Source organism: Pelodiscus sinensis, chromosome 1, assembly GCF_049634645.1.
Source record: "Pelodiscus sinensis isolate JC-2024 chromosome 1, ASM4963464v1, whole genome shotgun sequence".
Classification (NCBI taxonomy): Eukaryota; Metazoa; Chordata; order Testudines; family Trionychidae; genus Pelodiscus; species Pelodiscus sinensis.
Window position 1 is genome coordinate 250,469,089 of NC_134711.1, and position 19,717 is coordinate 250,488,805.

Below are 19,717 nucleotides of genomic sequence, written 5' to 3' on the forward strand. Positions count from 1 at the left end.
AGGGGTTAAACTCAGGTAGCTAGCAAAAGGTGTTGGCCTGGAGGCCAGGAGAACCAATCGAGATAGTGTGTTGAAATGTGAACTGGATATAGATTCCTTGCCTGCTTTCTTTGTGTGGGAGAGAAAAACCAGGAGTTGAGAGAGACAGAATGATTTAAACCCAGACAGGACTACCATGCCTCCAAAGAATTCGGGACATGAAAGAGGACTAAATAAAGAAAAGTTTAGAAGTAAGTAAAGGAAAAGTGGATCCAGTCACAATCAGGGTATTTTTCTTTATTTTGTGGTTTGGTTTCAACTGCTCTGTGTGAATCTATGCCTCTCCTCCCCATTTACTATCTTGTATTGTGCCCAGAGACTTTTCTCTGTGTTTTAATTTGCTTTCCTTAGTTGTTCTGTAACATCTAGCAATCAAGTATGCTTTATCAAGTTTATCTTTTGTTTTGTAATAAAAATCACTTTTTTTAAGGTGATGATTTGATTCTTGTGTCCTGGAAGGTCTGTCTGTCTGTGTGTATCTGCCTGCCTCTGACTGAGGGATCAGCTACCAGAGACTGCAGCTTGTTTTTCTCTTTTCTTTTTTAAAGCTCTTTGGGGTAGGAGTCGGGGCATTCCTGGGGGGTGGGTTCAAGAGTTCACCCCAGTTGTACGGATTAAAAAAATCTTTTGATGGTGGTAGCTTGTTATTTGTTTGCTTATTCCTCAGAGCCAGGGAATCTGCGATTCTGGGAAGTTTTGGTAACCAGTGCCTCTAGAGGCAAAGTTTTAAGCTCTCTTGCGGACCCTCACCTTCTGCAGTCGGAGTGCCAGAGCAGGGAACAGCCATGACAGAGAAACACAGGAGAATTAAAAAACTGTAATTTCCAGATGCAATGCACAGACACAATGTTCTGCTGGAACACATGTCGCTGTTAGACAATCAGACAATACTGTGCCCTCAACAGGGGCCCAGTCATACTCTGACGGCCCTGGATAATACAAGCTACTGGGAATACCAGGAGATGTACCCTGATATAATTGCACAGCTGTACTGCAGCAGCCATTCTCCTTCCCAGCACAGAGAATCAGGAACATTAAAACATGGGAACCCAGCACATTCGAGCCGTTCAATGAACCTGGCAGTTCTGAGCCCCAACTCTCAATCCCAGAAAGACATACAGCAGCAAAGCAAGACAGTCGCTGCTCACCTGAGGACAGGAGTGCACCTCCCACCCGTTGTGTGCTGTCCCCCTCCACCACTCTGTATTTGCATTTCAGACTTTTCCACATTAAACCTGTGTTTCATGTTCTAATAATCACTATCAGCAAAATGTGTAACATTTTCCAAATATTATTCTGGCTGTTATGTACCCACATAACTTGTGCAATAAAAACATCAAAAAGTCACATTCTCAGACCCAAATCCAGCCCAGGTCACAGGAGGAAGATCCTATCGAGGGGACACTAGCACATTCTTATCTTTGCAATGTATCATGTTATACTGCTGTGCTGACCTCAGTGATAGGTACTTCAGAACCGCTGTCCCTTGTCCATGCCACTTCCCACAGTTCCCACTGGCCAGGAATGGCGATCCACGGCCAATAGGAGCTGTGATTGCCATTACCTGCAGAGGTACAGATAAATATAGCAGTAGGGGCTTACAAGGGACTAAACCTGGCAAACTACCCCCATTTTATTGCCCACCCCTGCATTAGGTGTGAAGTATCCATATTCGTAATCCCCTACTGAACATCAGAATTGTACATCGACAGGTATTTCCACAACTAGTGGTGAAAACCACCTCTGCCTCAGGCTCTCTTCTCTTTTCAAATCAGATACAAGAAGAAAAATATACAGACGAAATATCCCAGTTTTCAGAGCATGTGTACCCTCTGCATGTGCTCCCCAATTCCAGCTCCACACCTTGGGAAGCAAAAATCAAGCTGATTCTACATGATGGCTCCCAAGGTCACAGAGAGTAGGGATGTGAACGTGAACCCAAATATATGGTTAACCGATGAGCCTCCCAACGAGCATTGGCTCCCTCTCCCCCTAAATGCTGAAAATTTCAAGGGTTACACGTTTATACTAATAAACATTTTAACAATTCTAACAGAAAGCAGGATTTGCCTACACCAAAGGTGATGAATTACCTTCATTTAACTAAATGGAGTGTTAATTCTAATGGGTCTGTTGCTTTAGTTTTACCTTAAAAAAAAAAGTTGTGAGGCTGCAGCTGTCCACACATTGCAAATGTGAACAATAACAGCCGGCATGAATCTTTGAGCTAGTGACCTCAAATGACCCATTATATCTAAAGGACATGTTTTCCTAAGAATTTACTCAGCTCCAAACCAAACAAAAAAAACCACCTAAATTAACCATATTTTGAATTTTTCCCTTCATTTAATAAAAAAATATTGACTCAATTTAGCAAACTGATTCAATTCATTAAAAAAAACCTATTCTATTGTTTTCATATACTCTTGGGATGTAGATTTAAAATATAAAATGTATGCAGCTACATATTGGCCAGGGGTGGGCAAAAGGGTTGGATCCAGCCCACGGAGGCCCTGCCACTCTCCCACCCCCAATCCAATCAGGGCCTGGGGACGGAGAGAGTGCACAAAGTTTCCTCTGCTCCGCCCCCACCCTGCAAAGAGCGTGCGGCACTTAAAAGCCCCACACGCCCCTGGCAGGGTGGAAGAAGGCTTCCCATGTTCCCCCATCCCCAGGCCCTGACTGGGGCAACTTGGGGGGGGACGGGCTCCCCCACCCCCAGACCAATCATGGTCTGAGGGTGGGGAAACCCAGAAGCATCTTGGGCCTGCCCCTTCCGTTTGAGGCCCCTTCTGGTGCGGCCCAGGGCCACTTAAAAAATGTTTGAAGTGACTCCCAGCAAAAAATTATTGCTCACTCCTGACATTGGCATCTCTCATTTCTGTAGAACAGCTGTTAGTAGGCACTGTTTCCTTACAAACGGTCACTGAACTTCTCAGGCAGGGCCTGCAGTGCTACTCCCAGATTAGCTGCTCAGGGGTGTATGTCAGTTTCCTCTAAGTATTTCCATCCATGAGCAGAGCGAGTTTTGTCATGTGCACCGATATTGACGTCATGTGCGCGTGTGCAGATGGGTGTCACCGCAGCACTCACCGGTTATAGTGAAAGCTTTGTTATCCAGAACTCATGGAGAATGGGGGTTGCCGGTTAATTGAAAGTGCTGGATAAGAAACCTTATTGCTCTGCCCCCACCCTCCATCAGTACATTGGGCTCCCAGCAGCTCAAGGCAGGGTGAAGGAGGAAGGAGGTGCGTGCTGATGATGTCATGTGATAAAAAGGCAATCAGTCTCACTCCCGCTCCCTCTCTAAAGAAAAGAAAAGAAAGAAAGAAAACTAAAGCAAGAGATAACTAACGAGGTGCATGACTTTAAATGTTTAATATTAAATCAATTAAAAAGAAAAATTAATACTGCAAAATTTTCAGTAGCATTTGATATCTTATTAAAAAGGTGTCTGCTTTCTTTGTCTTTGCCAGGAAAGTAGAGTTGAAGGCACTGGGGCCTGAGCCGGCAGGGAATGGATTGGACTGTTGTGATAGATGTTTTAAATTGTTTTCAGCTACTGGCTAAATGTTATTTAATGGGCTCACTTCTGAATGCTTTTTGTGCATATGGTTCTCCCTACTACCCAAGTGTAGTGCTAAAGGTGCCTCTGCTTATTTTTGGGGAAGACCCTGTATGCTGCAATCCAGCCTCACAGACTACAATTCCCATGAGCCCTTGGGAAAAACAGGAAGGCAGTGACTCTTGTGTGGAATAGTGATAGAAATGTAGCCGTGTTAGTCTGGGGTAGTTGAAGCAAAATGCAGGACAATGTAGCACTTTAAAGACTAACAAGATGGTTTATTAGATGATGAGCTTTCGTGGGCCAGACCCACTTCCTCAGATCAAATAGTGGAAGAAAGTAGTCACAACCATATATACCAAAGGATACAATTAAAAGAAAGGATACAATTAAAAAAAATGAACAAATATTTGTTCATTTTTTTTAATTGTATCCTTTGGTATATATGGTTGCGACTACTTTCTTCCACTATTTGATCTGAGGAAGTGGGTCTGGCCCACGAAAGCTCATCATCTAATAAACCATCTTGTTAGTCTTTAAAGTGCTACATTGTCCTGCATTTTACTCTTGTGTGGGAGAGCTGAGTCTATCCACGTGTGTGGAGGAAGACACAGCAGTCTGTGGACTCATCCCTGTTTTTGGAGCAGAAAGGGGGCCAGGCTTCTGTGGAGGAGTTTGATTCTGTTCAGGAGCTGTTACACTGCAGATACAGATTGGGACAGCGAGCCTTTGGAACTGGGATCTAGCAGGCTGCTTCTGACTGCCCTAGAGGGAGGCCCTTTGGCTGTACTTGTGTCTAGAAGCTGCTCTGCATCCAGCACACAGAAGGAGACTGAGTAACTGGGCATCTTTGGGGAAATGCTGCCTGGGACAGACCTCAGAGATATAGACTAACTCTGGGTTCAAATAGAGGCCAACCCAATGAACCAGAGCTGCTGCATAGCTTGGACCCACATACACACTACCTACAGAGAATCACCATTACAGCTGCAGTTCTTCAAGCGCACCCACGCAAGCAAGAATCTGGGACTCTGAGTCCAGGGGTGTGCACACTGGGGTGGGATAAATACTGGCAGCTAGATAAGTTTATTTTATTTCTGTGTACTTTGTTAATTGATGTTATTCACTGTTAATTTGTTAAATCCTGTTTAAGTTAAATAAAGGTTGTTCATTCTAATGCAATCTATTAGATGTATATGATTTATGATTTGTAATTGTTGTTCTGGAGTTAGATCCAGTTTATTGCTGGAATAAGTTTATTCCTGGAGGTTTCCAAGGCACACCAGTGTGTACAGGGCCAGCCAGGAGGAGGCACTGTCATTGTACATTCTTTATGAGCAAGGGACTGCAGTAAGGGGTGGATAGGTTTTCCCCAACCAATCACCACCACCACTGGGGTACTCAGGATCTCCTTTTATGTCAAGACCATCAGGCGCCCATGCACACCTGTGAGTGTGACCTGCTCCCGAGTAACCCAGGGAGGAATAAGGGGGTTACACAAGAAACAGGATTTTATTATATTTCTGTTCTGTTTACATTATGTACAATCTTTCAATTTGCTTTGCCCTTCATCAAAGCTGGTGTGATTCAGCTCAGGGGAAAGATTGAGGAATGAAATCCTGCTGCATATTCTATTTATTTTTATTTCGGCACCAAACCAAAACGTCGGAACAACAAGGGTGGACAGTAAGCTTCAGCATTTCAGCATCAAGTTAGTGCAGTTTCCTTCTCAGCTCTGAATTGCTCTCTTTGTTTTATGGGTACTTCCTACCTTACAGCCTGAACAGCAGCCACGCAGCAGGAGTTACCTGGAGGGAAAGGGAAGGAGCGGAGGGGACAGGAAGGTGCCGCTTTCATTCAAAGCAGCCCAGCACCCGGAAGGACTGCAGGGGGGATTGGGGCAGTGGGGGGGGGGAGGGGGAGGCAGGGAGCTGTCTCCACTTGTATTCCAAGCAGCCCCGCACATGGAGTTGCCCGGGAGGGATGGAGGGGACAAGGAGCTTCTACTGCTTTTATTCAGAAGCACTGGCAGCCCAACATATGGGGCTGCCAGGGAGGGGAAAGGGAGCTGTCACTGGCTTTTATTCAAAAGCAGCCCAGCAAATGGGGCTGCCTGAGAGAATGAGTGGAGGAGGCATGCTGCTTCTAGTTGCAGGCACACTGACTGATGGCAGTCTAGCTGCTGGGGCAGGCTGAGGAGGAGGAGAGGCAGCTTCTACAGGCACAGTGACAGCAGTCCAACTCTCTCAGGCAACTCTCCCTATGCCTCCCGACCCCCCCTAGGCTACATCTATATGCCTTCCTTCTTGCACAAAAGCCTATGCAAATGAAGTGCAGATTAGCATATTGTTGCACTTCATTTACATAGTTAATATGGGGCCGGTTTTGCGCAAGAGGCTTTTGCACAAACAGAAGCTGTATAGACGGCTCCTTTTTTGCACAAAAACCCCTCGTGCAAGAGCCGATCTTCCTGAAAAAATGAGCAGTATAGATGTAGCCTAAGGGAGTCAGGAGGCATAGGGGGAGTTGACTCTGAATTTCCATCAACTACTTGATTAGTTGATAAGAGGGGTGCTTGCTATCTTGCTGCAACTCTACCATTGAAATGTACAAGAGCTGCCCACATTTCAAAGGAAAAGGAGCAGCGGGGAACATTTCAAATGAAGAGGCGCAGCCATCGGAACCCAATGGGAGTGGGGACTGCTTTGGCTTTTAAGCCAGCTCCCCCCAGCACTGGCTCCTGTGCCCCCACCTTGGGGCCTCTGATACAGAGGCAGCAAATGGGGAGGGGAACCGACTAGTCAAGTAATGACTCAACTACCCAATAAGCCTAGGTAGTCAATTAGTCGCTTACATCCCTACTGGGGATGTCTGTGGTGGTTCCTTCCTGGGGGACCAGGGTTGTACTACCCAGCCCACCCCCCTCCCTGCTAGTGGTTCCTACTACAGGTACTAAGGACCATCACAACCTCATTTGCTTCTGTTCTAAATGCAAGGTGCATGTTGTTGACTTTGCTTTCTCTAGTATACATTATGCTGTCCATTTATTATTTTTTTAAATAAGTAAAAATAGCTACCAAAACAAGAACTCTGCACATATTTCTCCCCTAGGAAGATGATGAGAGAAGAAACATATGGCAGCTGTTAGTCATATTGTTCAACACACTCAGCTACTATGATTATGAGTGTGGTATAAGAACATATATAGAATAGTAAAATTAAAATGCAACAAATGCCATTGTCACAAGGTGGTTAAAAGTGCCATAAGATTAATCATATAAACCGTTCAAGAAAGGGTTGTTAGCTCAACTTAAAACCAAATATTAACTGTTGCTAGTGAGAAGAGCACCCCCAAGAAGCTAATCAAGACACTACTGTAACCTTGGCTGAAAATCCAAATTGGTTAGAATGCAACCCACTGCCTTCTTTGCTGAAAAACTCTAAAAGAAGTTGATGTTATGCATTCTTCACTGACTGCTACTTCACTTCTAGTTCCAACCTGACCTTATGTTTAAAAGCTTCAAGGGGTGGCCAAGTTAGTCTGTACAGGATAAATTTAAACAACAAATGGTCTGGTAGCACTTTAAAGATTAACAAAACATGTAGATGGTATTATGAGCTTTTGTGGGTACAGCCCACTTCTTCAGATGACTGGAGTTTAAGACAGTCAACATGTTGGGATCAATTTACATGAGAAACCACCTATCTTCTGAGCTGCACTCCTCTGGGACAATCCTGCTGTCAAAGGTGAAGCTCTTGAAAGACACAAATAAAGCATGCTTGGTCTAGAACACGCAAGTATGGGGAAAAAATCTACAGTAATTACTCATTTAACATGGTAGATACATTTCAGAAAATGATCGTGCTAAGCAAAAACGTGTTATGCGGGGTCAATTTTCCCATTGAAAATGATGGAAAAGGTGGGGGTTGTGTTTCAAGCAGTTGTGACAAAGTCAATTTTCTGTTGGTGCTGAATTGTCAATGTCAACATTAGATGATGTACTGTACAGTAAAACTCCAATTGTCCGGCATCAACTGGAACCCAGAAGTGCTCCAGTCATCCGCTCTCTTGGCCGGGCTGCTGAGAGTCGCATGTGTGCTCACGGCTCCAGTCTGCACTTGCTAGCAGCCGGCCGCTGAGCACAGGCAGCTGCCTTGGGACCAGGACATAAGGTTTGGGGAAAAAGGGGACTGGGAACCCAGCCTCCAGCCTGCAAGCAGGGGCGGAGAAGAGGGGGCGAGGCATCCAGGGAGCCCACATCCCCAGACGCCTCGCCCCCTCTCCTCCGTCCCTGCTTGCAAGCTGGCGGCTGGGGCCTGTCACCGGTGGCTGCGTGTGGCTTCCTCCGCCTCCCTGCAAAGCAGCAGAGGGTTTGCCGCTTGCTGTGCCGTTCCCCGCTGACCCCCCCCCCCAGATGTAGTGCAGGTCCTGGCAGACCCATCACAGACGCCTTATAGTACCTCCCGGTATTACCGCTGTTTTCACAATTTATACTGCTGCACGAAGTAGTCTGCCACTTGATTTTTTTTCGTGTTATTTCGGGGACAGTCGTGTTATTCCAAAAATGTTCCCTAAGTAAAAAAAAATTTTAAGTGGGCACATGTTAAACGAGTAATTACTGTACTAAAATTAATAAGGCAGAGTCTAAGCATGAGAGTTTTCAAATTATACTACAGGTTTGACCTCCCTGGTCCGGCACCCTCAGGACCTGACTGGTCCCTGAAGAGGAATTTTCCTGGACCAGGAGAGTACATTTCTGGCACCCTTGCTGCCGGCCCCACCTCCTGCCATGCTTCCCAGATCTCCTATGTAGCCCAGCTGGGCCATGTGCCTGCCTTCCCAGCTCCCACCTCAGCCAAGCTGAGCTGCACACTGATCTTCCCAGCTCCTGCCTCGCCACCATCTGGGCTACAGCCCAGCTGGGCCATGTGTCAACCTTCCCAGCTCCCCCCCTGAACTGCGCCAGTTTCCTGGCCTGCCCACCATCTCACAGTGCCCCAAGACTCTCTGATCCTGGAACATCCATGGTCCTGCCAGATCCCGCTTAATCAATTAACTGGTTAAACCGGTTAACTGATTAACTGGGATTTTACATCCCTATTTCTAAGCTATTGATTACTGCATTAACATATTTTCTGAACACTTCAGCATCAAAAAAGCTTTCAACAAACTGGAAAGAATTCAGAGAAAAGCGGTGAAAGTGATTATGGGGTTTGAGGAATCATCTGAAGAAAGATTTAAGTGAGGTTCTACTCCAATAAGTGACTGTGTAAAAATATCATCTTATCTTACAGATTTCACTCCTACGTGCCAGGCTCTTAATTTTTCTAGGCAGGTTAGTTTGGACCCAAATTCTGCTGCCACGTTTTTTGATTCTGCTACACTCTAACAGTGTGGTAACAGGAAAAACTTAAAAAACAGCAAACAGTCCGGTAGTACTTTAAAGACAAACAAAATATGTAGATGGTATCATGAGTTTTCGTGGGCAAAACTCACTTCTTCAGATGACCAGAATGTTGGAAGTCCAGAACCAAGAATAAATAAGGGAAGGAGGGAGAGGAAGGAAAAATATTGGAGGGGGAGGGGAAGAAGACATTGGGTAGATAAGTTTCAAAGGGGTAGGGGAGCCAGTCTGTAACAGGAAAAATGTAGAAAACAAGAAATAGTCTATTAGCACCTTAAAGACTAAATGGTTAAAAGAGCCTGATAAGAACCATTAGTTTGCACTTGGAAAGGAAGAGTACTAACACCAGATTCTACACAGACATCAAGAACCATTGGCACCTTCATTGTTTGGTTGGTTGATAATGTGCGAGCCATCTGATATTGCGATTTAGACCATTTGCATGAGAGTTAAACTTGAGAACAAAGTGGCGTTCCAATCCTTCTCTGTGTATTTGGCTTGTAGAATTGGTCTGAAACAAAACAGCAACTTTGTAGATCCCTTAATGAGTGTCCAGGGAGGTTAAAGTGTTCCCCAACAGGTTTGTGTGTGTTGCCTTTTCGAATATCTGATTGGTGACCATTAATTCTTTCCCATGGGGACTGTCCAGTTTGTCCGATATATATCACAGTGGGGCATTGCTGGCATAGATCACATTACTGGATGTGCAGTTAAATGAGCCTCTGATTTGGTGGCTGATGTGGTTGGGTCCAGTGATAAAATCGCTTGTATAGATGTGTGGGCAGATTGCAGGGATTGGTTCCTGGATTCTTATGATGTAGCTGTGTAGTGTGGTTACTGGAAAGGATTTATTTCAGGTTGGGGGGTTGCCTGTAACTGAGACTAGGCCTTTCCTCCAAGGCCTCCGAGAGTGAGAGGTCATTTTCCAAGACAGGTTGTAGATTGTGGATAATGCACTGGAGGGGTTTAAGTTGTGGACTGTAGGTAATGGTAAGTGGAATTCTGTTGTTTTCTCTTTTGGGTCTGTCTTAACGTAGTTAATGTCTGGGTACTTTTTTGGCTCTGTCAATCTGTTTTTTTACTTCACCAGGTGGGTATTTCAGTTTTAGGAATGCTCTATATAGATCCTGTAGGTGTTTGTCTCTGTCTGTGGGATTGGAGCAAATCCGGTTGTATCTTAGGGCTTGGCAGTATACAATAGTAATGGTAACAGTAACAGTCACTGACAGACTTCCCTCATTGAGCAGAGACATATGGCTTAGACACAGCTAATATACACAATCAAGATATTAATGCATGAGGCTATGGTAGCAGTTAATGAAATAACATGTCTAACCTAAAATAAAATTAGATTGTTCATGTGACATTGGCAGACAGGGTGCTAGCTCATGCCAAGGTCCTCCTGTCTCCACTGGATTGTCTTGGAACCAATCTAGCTCATCATCTGTGTTTTGCTATAATTCTAATATCTATTTTAACTATAAAAATGCTTAGACGTTATGGAATGCTTGTAAGTTGCTGCATGCATCAATCTCACTTATCTTATACTATGGGATCTAGGAGTTTATATTTAAATGTTTGTATCGTAAGCCCCAGTAACTATAAATCATCAGAAAAGAAACAGATATTCACTTCTTTGAAATGCTGATCTCCAAGAGAAGGCATTATGTGAATATCTTACTGCCCCTATATAAAACTATAGTACGCCCACATCTTGAATACTGCATACAGATGTGGTCTCCTCACCTCAAAAAAGATATTTTGGCATTAGAAAAAGTTCAGAAAAGAGCAACTAAAGTGATTAGGAGGTTTGGAACGGGTCCCATATGAGGAGAAACTAAAGATACTTGTACTTTTCAGTTTAGAAAAAAGGAGACTGAGGGGTGATATGATAGAGCTATACAAAATAATGAGGGGTGTGGAGAGGGTGAATAAAGAAAAGTTATTTCCTTGTTCCCATAATATAAGAACTAGAGGACACCAAATGAAATTAATGGGTAGCAGGTTTAAAACTAATAAAAGAAAGTTCTTCACACAGAGCACAGTCAACCTGTGGAACTCCTTGCCATATGAGGCTGTGAAAGCTAGGTCTATAACAGAGTTTAAAAAAGAGCTAGATAAATTCATGGAGGTTAGGGTCATAAAAGGCTATTAGACAGGGGGTAAGGAATGGTGCCCCTGGCCTCTGTTTGTCAAAGGCTGGAGAAGGATGGCAGGAGACAAATTGCTTGATCATTGTCTTCGGTCCACCCCCTCTGGGGTACCGGGCACCTGGCACTGGCCACTGTCAGCAGACAGGCTACTGGGCTAAATGGACCTTTGGTGTGATCCAGTATGGCCATTCTTATATGCTTCCTCTTAAGGAGGGGACACTGACAACAGAGTTACTGGAGTGGAATATTAAAGAGGACAAAAGACTTTGGTGTTTATTCTCCCCCTTTGGAATAAAGAGGAGTCTCGGAAATTAACTGCTCCCATTAGCTGAGTTTGCAGCAGAAATGCAGTAGAGGGAGGCTAAAAACCACTAACAAGGAGGAACTGTATCGTCATGCTGCTTTAACCCCGAGAGGCAAGGATTACTAGGTATAAGCAAAAGATCCACAGTGCTTAGTCTGGGTTAGCCCTAAAGGATGTACAGGGTACCTCTGGCCAGTATCAGGTGATGCAAGGTCATGGGAATCAGGCTACAGGTCTGACATTTGGAGCTCATGCCCGATCCTGGGCTCTGGGACACTTCCTCCTTGTGACTGACCCTTGTGACTGGGAGAAACGTGAATATTGCTGTGGTATTTGATCCAAGTGACCATCTACCACAAAGGTAATCTTTCCTGGGTAGCGAGACAGATCAGAGGACCCAATGGGGACTATCTTGTGATTCCAAGTGTGAATACTTCAGACACTTTTAACAGGCTTAACATGATTTATTGGTTGGTGAAATCTACATACAGAACTCGCAATCAATTTGGAGTTTGTGCTCTGGCTCCTAATTGTCTGCCTGGAGGTTAATACTCATGCTCTTGAGTCACTGCAGGACAGCTTGTCATTTATACTTAGTGGCATATATTAGGGATGTAATAGCGTAGTCGATTAACCAATTAGCAAAAACTTATAGGTTAATGCAACAGACTACACACATTTCCTCCTCCTCCTCCTCCTCCTCCTCCTCCCACCCCAGCCAGTAAATATTTTAGCAAGCTGACCAGCAGCCTGGCTCAGTCCTTGCTTGTGCTGGCTCCAGGGACTAGACCCTCTTAGGGTTGCCAGGTGTCCCGTTTTGAACCGAACAGTCCGGTATTTGAGCTTTCTGTCCGGGAAACAAACTGAGAAAATTCCGGACATTTATATGTCCGGTATTTTCTCAAAGTAAGTAAGTTTTATTATCATGAGTATCAGTACGTAGTTGCGTACTGCCTAGCTGGTAGACACGCTCACAATGCGTGAGCGTGTCCACCAGCCAGGCAGTATGCAGCTACGCAGTAGAGAGAAGGGTGAGGGCAGGGCTCGCCTGTGCGCCCCTCCAGGACCGTGCATGGGACGGGCAGCACCCCGGGATCTGCGTGCACCCAGGCCAGCCCCGCTCCCTGCTGGCCAGTTCCCCCGACACTCTCCCACCCAGCCCTGCTTCCCGCTGGCCGGTTCCTTCCCGCGATCTCCCCCAGCCAGCCCCGCTCCCCTCCCGCTGTTCCTCTCCCCACCCCCCGCTTCTGAGATCATGTGTGTCCGGTATTTTTTTGAAACCCATCTGGTCACACTAGCCCCTCTGCACCTCTGCATTTAAAGTGTATTAGGAGCCAAGCTGGCAGGCAGCCTGGTTCAGTTCCGGCTTGCACCAAAACTGTATCAGAGGCAGCAGCGCGGGGCGACAGGCAGCTGGTCTGTCAGGGGAGCTGTTTTTTAAACTGTCTCCCCTCATGGATCAGCTCCCATCTGGCACCCTATGCTGCTGCCTCTGATACAGCGCGGAGTGGCGGGGGGGCACCTTGGGAGTTGGGCCAGAGCCAGAGTTGGCTGCCGGCCCTGTCCCTGGGGATGACAGAATAGTCGAGTAACCGATAAGAATTCATGGTTACTCAATTATTCGATTAACCAATATTTAACATCCCTAACATATAGTAAGTGTATGTAATGAAGTAATTATACATTATGTCTACACTATAGTTTCCAAAACTGGCAGCCTTGATGCTGAGGTTTTCAAAGCTGCCTGGAAACGCTGAATTTAATGGAAATTGAGCATCTAAATCCTCTAGACATAAATAAAATAGATTGGGAATTTTATATATCTGACATTCCTTACCCTGGCATGCTATTAGTATGAATTTCTTTATATTCCTCATGTTCAGCCTCTACCCTGAGAAAGAGGAAGGCTAGTAGTTTAGATTTTGTGTAACAGGACTTTAATCTGTTTACAGCCCACACAACTCCATTCGAAAGACTATCCCATAAACAGAGAAGAGTGTGTGTGCGCGCGCGTATATAGATAGAGAGAGAGAGTATGTAATCTCAGATAGGAATTTGAGATAATTACGAATCAGTAGCCTTTTTTAAAAAAGCCTCCTCAGAATTACTTTGCCTCATTCTATAAAAGCAAAATGTTATGAAGGTAATGAATCATATGCAGCTTCTAGCATCTTAATCCCAAAAATACTGTTTCCAAAGATTTGAGATTGTGACAGATTGTTCCAACTGTCTGCTTTACTTTAAAAATAGATCCTTTCTTCATGAATAAAAGGCTGATGATGATGAAAAGAGGAATTAAACTTCAGAAGGAAAACTATGATGAGACTACACACAACAGCACAGCTGGGCCTACTAATGTACAACCTGAGTGGCTGCACAAAGCAGCTATTCCACTTATGAGGAGACCAATTTTTAATACAGCAAAACAAGCAGGATACCAGAGCAAAGACACCTTTCTTTGGTCCTGAAGCTACAAGTAGTTCAACATAGGCAGACCCTGTACCTGTGTAGGCCTGCACTGAAATCAAGGGGTCAAGTCACCTACAGATATATAAAGGATCGTGATCTATGTAAGCAGTAGTGAGTGCCAGTGAATGAAATACAATAGCCTTGGAAACCAGTAGCCTGGAGTAGTAGATGCAAACCAAGACATTCATGGTAAGATTGGAGAAGAGCAACATGGAAAAACAAAAAGACAACTGGTGTTCAAAGGCTCTTAACTCAGATGGCTTTTTGTCCCACTAGGTACTCTCTTATCCTTTATACACATGCCAACCTAGTACTGAACAATACTACAAAAAGCTGAGGTTTTTAAGCACCAGTATCATGTAGGGATGTAAGCAACCAGTCAACAAGTGACTCAACTAGTTGCTCCCTCACCCTTGCTGCCGCTATCCGAGAAGGGCAGCAAGGAGGCAGCAGAAGCCGGTGCTGGGGGAGCCAGCTTGAAAGCCGGTCTACACCCTTCCCCCCAGCATCATCTCCATGGGGAGGCAGAGGTTTAGCAGGGGACTGGGCGGGCATAAACTGGGAATCAGCTGATTTCAGCTCGCACCAGGTCTCCGCCCCCCTCCCCCGCTTGTGCTTTTTAAATGTATTAAGAGCCGCTAGGGGCATGCCCCCTGGGGTGATGCTGGCACACAGAGGTTCCCAATCCTGGGGAGGGGGGGTTGGCGGAGTGAACACATGGCACTCCCTGATTACAGTGCCCGGCACCCTGCACCCTTCAGCCAGGACAGCTCCTGCCAGCTCCTTGACCCCTCCCAGCCAGGAGAGCTCTCCCCCAGCTCTCTGCCCCTCCCCGCCAGGGCAGCTTCCCCCCAGACCTCTCCAGCCAGGGCAGATTCCCTCCCCTTCAGTTCCCCCTTCCCCCCAAGCAGGGCAGGTCTCAGCCAAACCCCCTTCCCCCCCCAGTTCAGGGTACCTCCCAGGCCTCCAGCCACACCTTCCCCTCATGCTGGAGACAATACTGGCTCAGGTTTGCCCAGTCCTTTGGCCAGGCCATGAGACAATGAGAGTAGCCCAGCCCCCTGAAGGCTGATCCCACTGGGGCAGAGCAGGGACGCTTGAACCCTAGCTCCAGTGTCTGTAACTGGGTTTATTTATTGCAACAGTCACTTCCACGTGGCAGCCAGATGCTGCTCCAAACAGGGAATAAGTTAGCGAGTGTGGACGGAGGCTGCGCCTTGCGAGGAGTACAGAGTCTGGCTGGTGGGTCTGGGCAGGCTGGCCATGATCCATCTTGCCAGCACCTGGATGACGGACTCCAGCAGCCCCACGGCGCTGTCCAGCGGGTATGAGTGCACGGCATGCACAGACAGTGTAAGGTGGGGCGGAGCAGCAGGGACATGGACATGGCAGCAGTGGGTCCTTCGCAGGTAAGATGGCAGCTAGATCTGATTCTGCCCCCTGCGCCAGGCCAACTCGAGTGTACATCTACCGTCACAACGGGACAGGTAATGCTAGTATATTTAAAAGGCACAGCCACAGCAGGGTTAGCTGGGAGCTAACCCTGCTGTGGCTCTGCAGTTTTCCCTCCCCTTATCAACTAATCGACTAGTTGATGGAAATTCCATCGACTAGTCGATTCACTGATTAAATTCCATTTAACATCCCTAGTACTATGCACACTCTATTGCAGATTGTGCAGATATTTTTACCATGTCGGACACCCAGTCTACACAAGAGTTTCCAAAACGGGCAGCCCTGACACTGACTTTTCTTTTCAGTATCAACACACTCTAAAAGCAAGTGTAAAAGAGATTTTCTACCAGCCTGCCACTTCCATATTTCAAGGGCAGTATTCCATGGGTGACGCTTCAGTGTTCAAACACATACTGAGTGTCAGAAAACCTAATGCAAGACCTGTAGGTGATGAGGATCAAAAGGATATTTTTAATCCAAACACCATGAACAGTGTTTTAAAGCTACAAGCAGACTCACATATACGTAAGAAAATATTATATTCTGCTTCTGATTACAAGTCTCATTTACTTTCAAAATACAGCAATTTCACATGACTACTCTAAACATTCTCATTGGTTATATTATCCCTATATGGTTTTGTACTATAGTTATATAGTCAGGAGCTGAACCGGTCTAAAACTGACAAAGCATTTCAAATCAGAAACTGACAAAATAATTTTTAAGAGTGAAAACACACCCCATAATCAACAGGATTTCTTGCATATAATTGGCAAAGGCGGGGGACTTAAGTGTCCTCCCTATTGTTTCTCACGGTGTGTTTACAAACTAGCGTTTTTTATTCAAACTTCCCACTGTTGCTTTCCCATCAGGACAGATCTACCAGAAATATCAGTAAAGGGAGAGCTAGTACATAACAACAACAACAAATACCCTGTTATCCAACTCTAAACAAAGCAAATCTAGATAATGAGTTTAAAAAAACACCAGGGACTTCTGGAAAGGCATCTGCATAAGCCCATCTAGCCACTACATAACTATAATGGGGAGAAATTTGGGGGAAATGCTAGTTTAAACAAGGCCTTCATCAGAGAATGTGTCTCTTCCAGAAATAACACAAACAATTAGTTGTGCTGGCTGCCACTTTCTACCAAGCCCCGTGTGCCAAATGCTGAGTTAACAACACTACAAAAAGCCGCTGAACCACACATAACAGGGAGTAAGCAGAGTTCTGAGGAAGAGCATGAAGCTCATGTCGCGCCCCTCGCCTCGCTGTATCCCACCGGCACCAGGGCAGTCCAACTTCTCAGAGGTGGGAAACGCACAGAAGTCGAGGGACGAGGGTTTATCCGCGTCAACAAAGCGGGGCAACTTCCCGCTCTCCCGCCGTAACCTCCTTCCTGAGGTGGGGAGGGACTGGAGAAGGGCCCGGGGGCATCTCCCCTGCGGACAGGGCGCCGCGGCAGCTGCACAGGTGCACGGCGGCCACTCCCCGGCGCCCTCAGGAGCCCCGCAAGCCCGGCGCGTGGGAGCCGCGGGCAGAGGCCGGGCGCAGCAGGAGGGCGGGGTGTCGCCGCTCAGCCCCGCTGCAGGCCCGTCTGCCGCAGCCCTCGCGCCCCGGCCCCGCCCCGCGCCCCCTGCCCGGCCCGCGCCCCGCGCCTCGGACCTGCTGGCGGCGGAGCCCTGGCTGTGTCCGCCCGGTCGCCTCTCTCCCGCCGCGGCTGGCTGCTGGGGCGGGGGCGGCGCAACACGCCAGCAACGCGCCTCCAGGCTGGGCTGGCCCGAGCCTGCCGCCCCGCCCTGTGCGCGGAGGGGAGGGTGCAGCTCTCCCCGCGGCTCCGCCTCCTCCCCCAAAGCGACACTGCAGCTGCTGCCCTGCTGCCTCTCCTCAAGTATCCCCGAGTTACAGGCTGCAAGCCAGCCCCCCCCCCCCCCCCCCCCGCATACACACACACTCCTAGCGCCTCGCACACAATAGCCGCACAGGCGTATTCATGGACTGAATCCATCCCCCCCCCCCCAGCCTCAGGCGTGTGCCACTGTAGCTCATCAGTGCAGGACAATGTAGCACTTTAAAGACTAACAAGATGGTTTATTAGATGATGAGCTTTCGTGGGCCAGACCCACTTCCTCAGATCAAATAGTGGAAGAAAGTAGTCACAACCATATATACCAAAGGATACAATTTAAAAAAAATGAACAAATATGAAAAGGACAAATCACATTGTAGAACAGAAGGAGGATGCGGGGGGGTGGGAAGGGGGAGGAAGGAAGGTAAGTGTCTGTGAATTGCTGATATTAAAGGTAGGGAGAGTGGGATGTTTGTGAGTTAATGGTATTACAGGTGATAATTGGGGAAACTGTCTTGATAATGGGTGAGAAAGTTCAAAGACTTGTTAAGTCCCTGGTGGTAAGTGTCGAATTTTAACATGAATGACAGTTCAGAGGATTCCCTTTCAAGTGCAGATGTAAAAGGTCTTTGTAGCAGAATGCAGGTGGCTAAGTCATTTAGAGAGTGTCCTTTCTGGTTAAAGTGGCAAGAAACTGTTTTCTCTTTGTGATCTTGTCTAATATCTGTTTTGTGGGCATTAATCCTTTGGCGAAGTGTCTGAGATGTTTGTCCAATGTACATAGCAGACGGACACTTTCGGCACATGATAGCGTAGATTATATTTCTGGATGCGCAGGAATATGTGTTCTTGATCTTATAACTCACTTGGTTAGGTCCAATAATGGTATCAGCAGAATGAATATGTGGACAAAGCTGGCAACGGGGTTTGTTGCAAGGGAAGGTACCAGGGTTGGTATTAGTGTGGTATGTCCTGTGGTGGTTGGTAAGAATCATCTTGAGGTTAGGTGGTTGTCTATAGGAGACTATGGGTCTGTCTCCCAGAGCCTCTTTGAGTATGGTATCCTGTTCCAATATAGGCTGTAGTTTCTTGATAATGTGTTGGACAGGTTTAAGTTGGGGGTTGTAGGTGATGACAAGTGGTGTTCTATTGTTGGTTTTCTTGGGTCTGTCTTGAAGTAGATGGTTTCTAGGTATTCGTCTGGCTCTTTCAATTTGCTTTTTTGTTTCTCTGGGTGGGTAGTTGAGATTTATAAATGCTTGGTAGAGATCCTGAAGCTTCTGGTCTCTGTCAGTGGGGTTAGAGCAGATGCGGTTGTATCGAAGGGCTTGGCTATAGACGATGGATCGTGTGGTGTGTTCTGGATGGGAGCTGGATGCATGTAGGTAACTGTATGAGTCAGTGGGTTTTCTGTAGAGAGTGGTGTCTAATTTTCCATTGTTGATTTGTACGGTGGTGTCCAGGAAGTGGATCTCTCGTGTAGAATGGTCCAGGCTGAGGTTGATGGTGGGGTGTAGGTTGTTGAAATCTCTGTGGAATATCTCCAGTGTTTCTTGGCCATGTGTCCAGATCATAAAGATGTCATCGATGTACCGTAGGTAGAGGAGGGGTGAAAGGGGACGGGAGTTGAGGAAACGTTGTTCTAGGTCAGCCATAAAGATGTTAGCATACTGTGGGGCCATGCGTGTACCCATGGCTGTGCCGCTGATCTGGAGGTATAAGTTGTTCTCAAACCGGAAATAATTGTGGGTGAGAACAAAGTTACATAGGTCTGCTATCAGGTTGGCAGTAGTGTCCTCTGGGATAGTGTTTCTAATTGCTTGTAATCCGTCTTCATGTGGGATGTTGGTATATAGAGCTTCTACATCCATGGTGGCAAGGATGGTATTATTGGGGAGGTTATCGATGTTTTGTAATTTCCTTAGGAAGTCAGTAGTGTCTCGGAGATAGCTGGGGGTATTGGTTACGAAGGGTTTGAGAAGAGTGTCTACATAGCTGGATAGACCAGTAGTGAGCGTGCCAATACCAGAGATGATGGGACGTCCGGGGTGCCCAGGTTTATGGATCTTGGGAAGTAGATAGAACAATCCTGGTCGGGGGTCAGAAGGTGATTCTGTGAGGATTTGTTCCCGAGTAGCTGTGGGGAGGCTTTTAAGGAGACAGTGTAGTTTCTTTTGGTAGTCCAAGGTGGGATCAGAGGGGAGAGGTTTGTAAAATGTGGTGTTCGAGAGTTGTCTGGTTGCCTCCTGGTTATAGTCGGCCTTATTCATAATGACCACAGCACCCCCTTTGTCAGCTGGTTTGATTACAATGTCCAGGTTGTTTTTGAGACTCTGGATGGCATGGTGTTCAGCGCGGCTGAGATTGTGTGTCGCTTGTTGTCGTTTGTGAATAATGTCAGTCTGTGCGTTGTTGCGGAAGCTGTGTATATAGAAATCCAGATTGTAATTCCGACCGTCAGGGGGAGTCCATATAGA

General features: G+C 46.5%; 1 protein-coding gene across 11 annotated transcripts in view; it reads right to left on the reverse strand.

Moving 5' to 3' along the window:
- Window positions 1–17,203, reverse strand: part of MBNL2 (muscleblind like splicing regulator 2) — a 161,340-nt gene extending 144,137 nt beyond the window's left edge. For 9 of the 11 annotated variants that reach the window (XM_075918793.1, XM_075918794.1, XM_075918792.1 and 6 more), the window contains exon 1: window positions 17,057–17,193. The gene's annotated coding sequence lies outside the window, so the exon portion shown is untranslated. Of the gene's footprint in view, window positions 1–3,132; window positions 3,346–17,056 lie in introns of all 11 variants that reach the window. The other 2 variants (XM_075918786.1, XM_075918798.1) reach the window with 2 other exon arrangements.
- Between the last annotated feature and the right edge of the window lie 2,514 nt (window positions 17,204–19,717).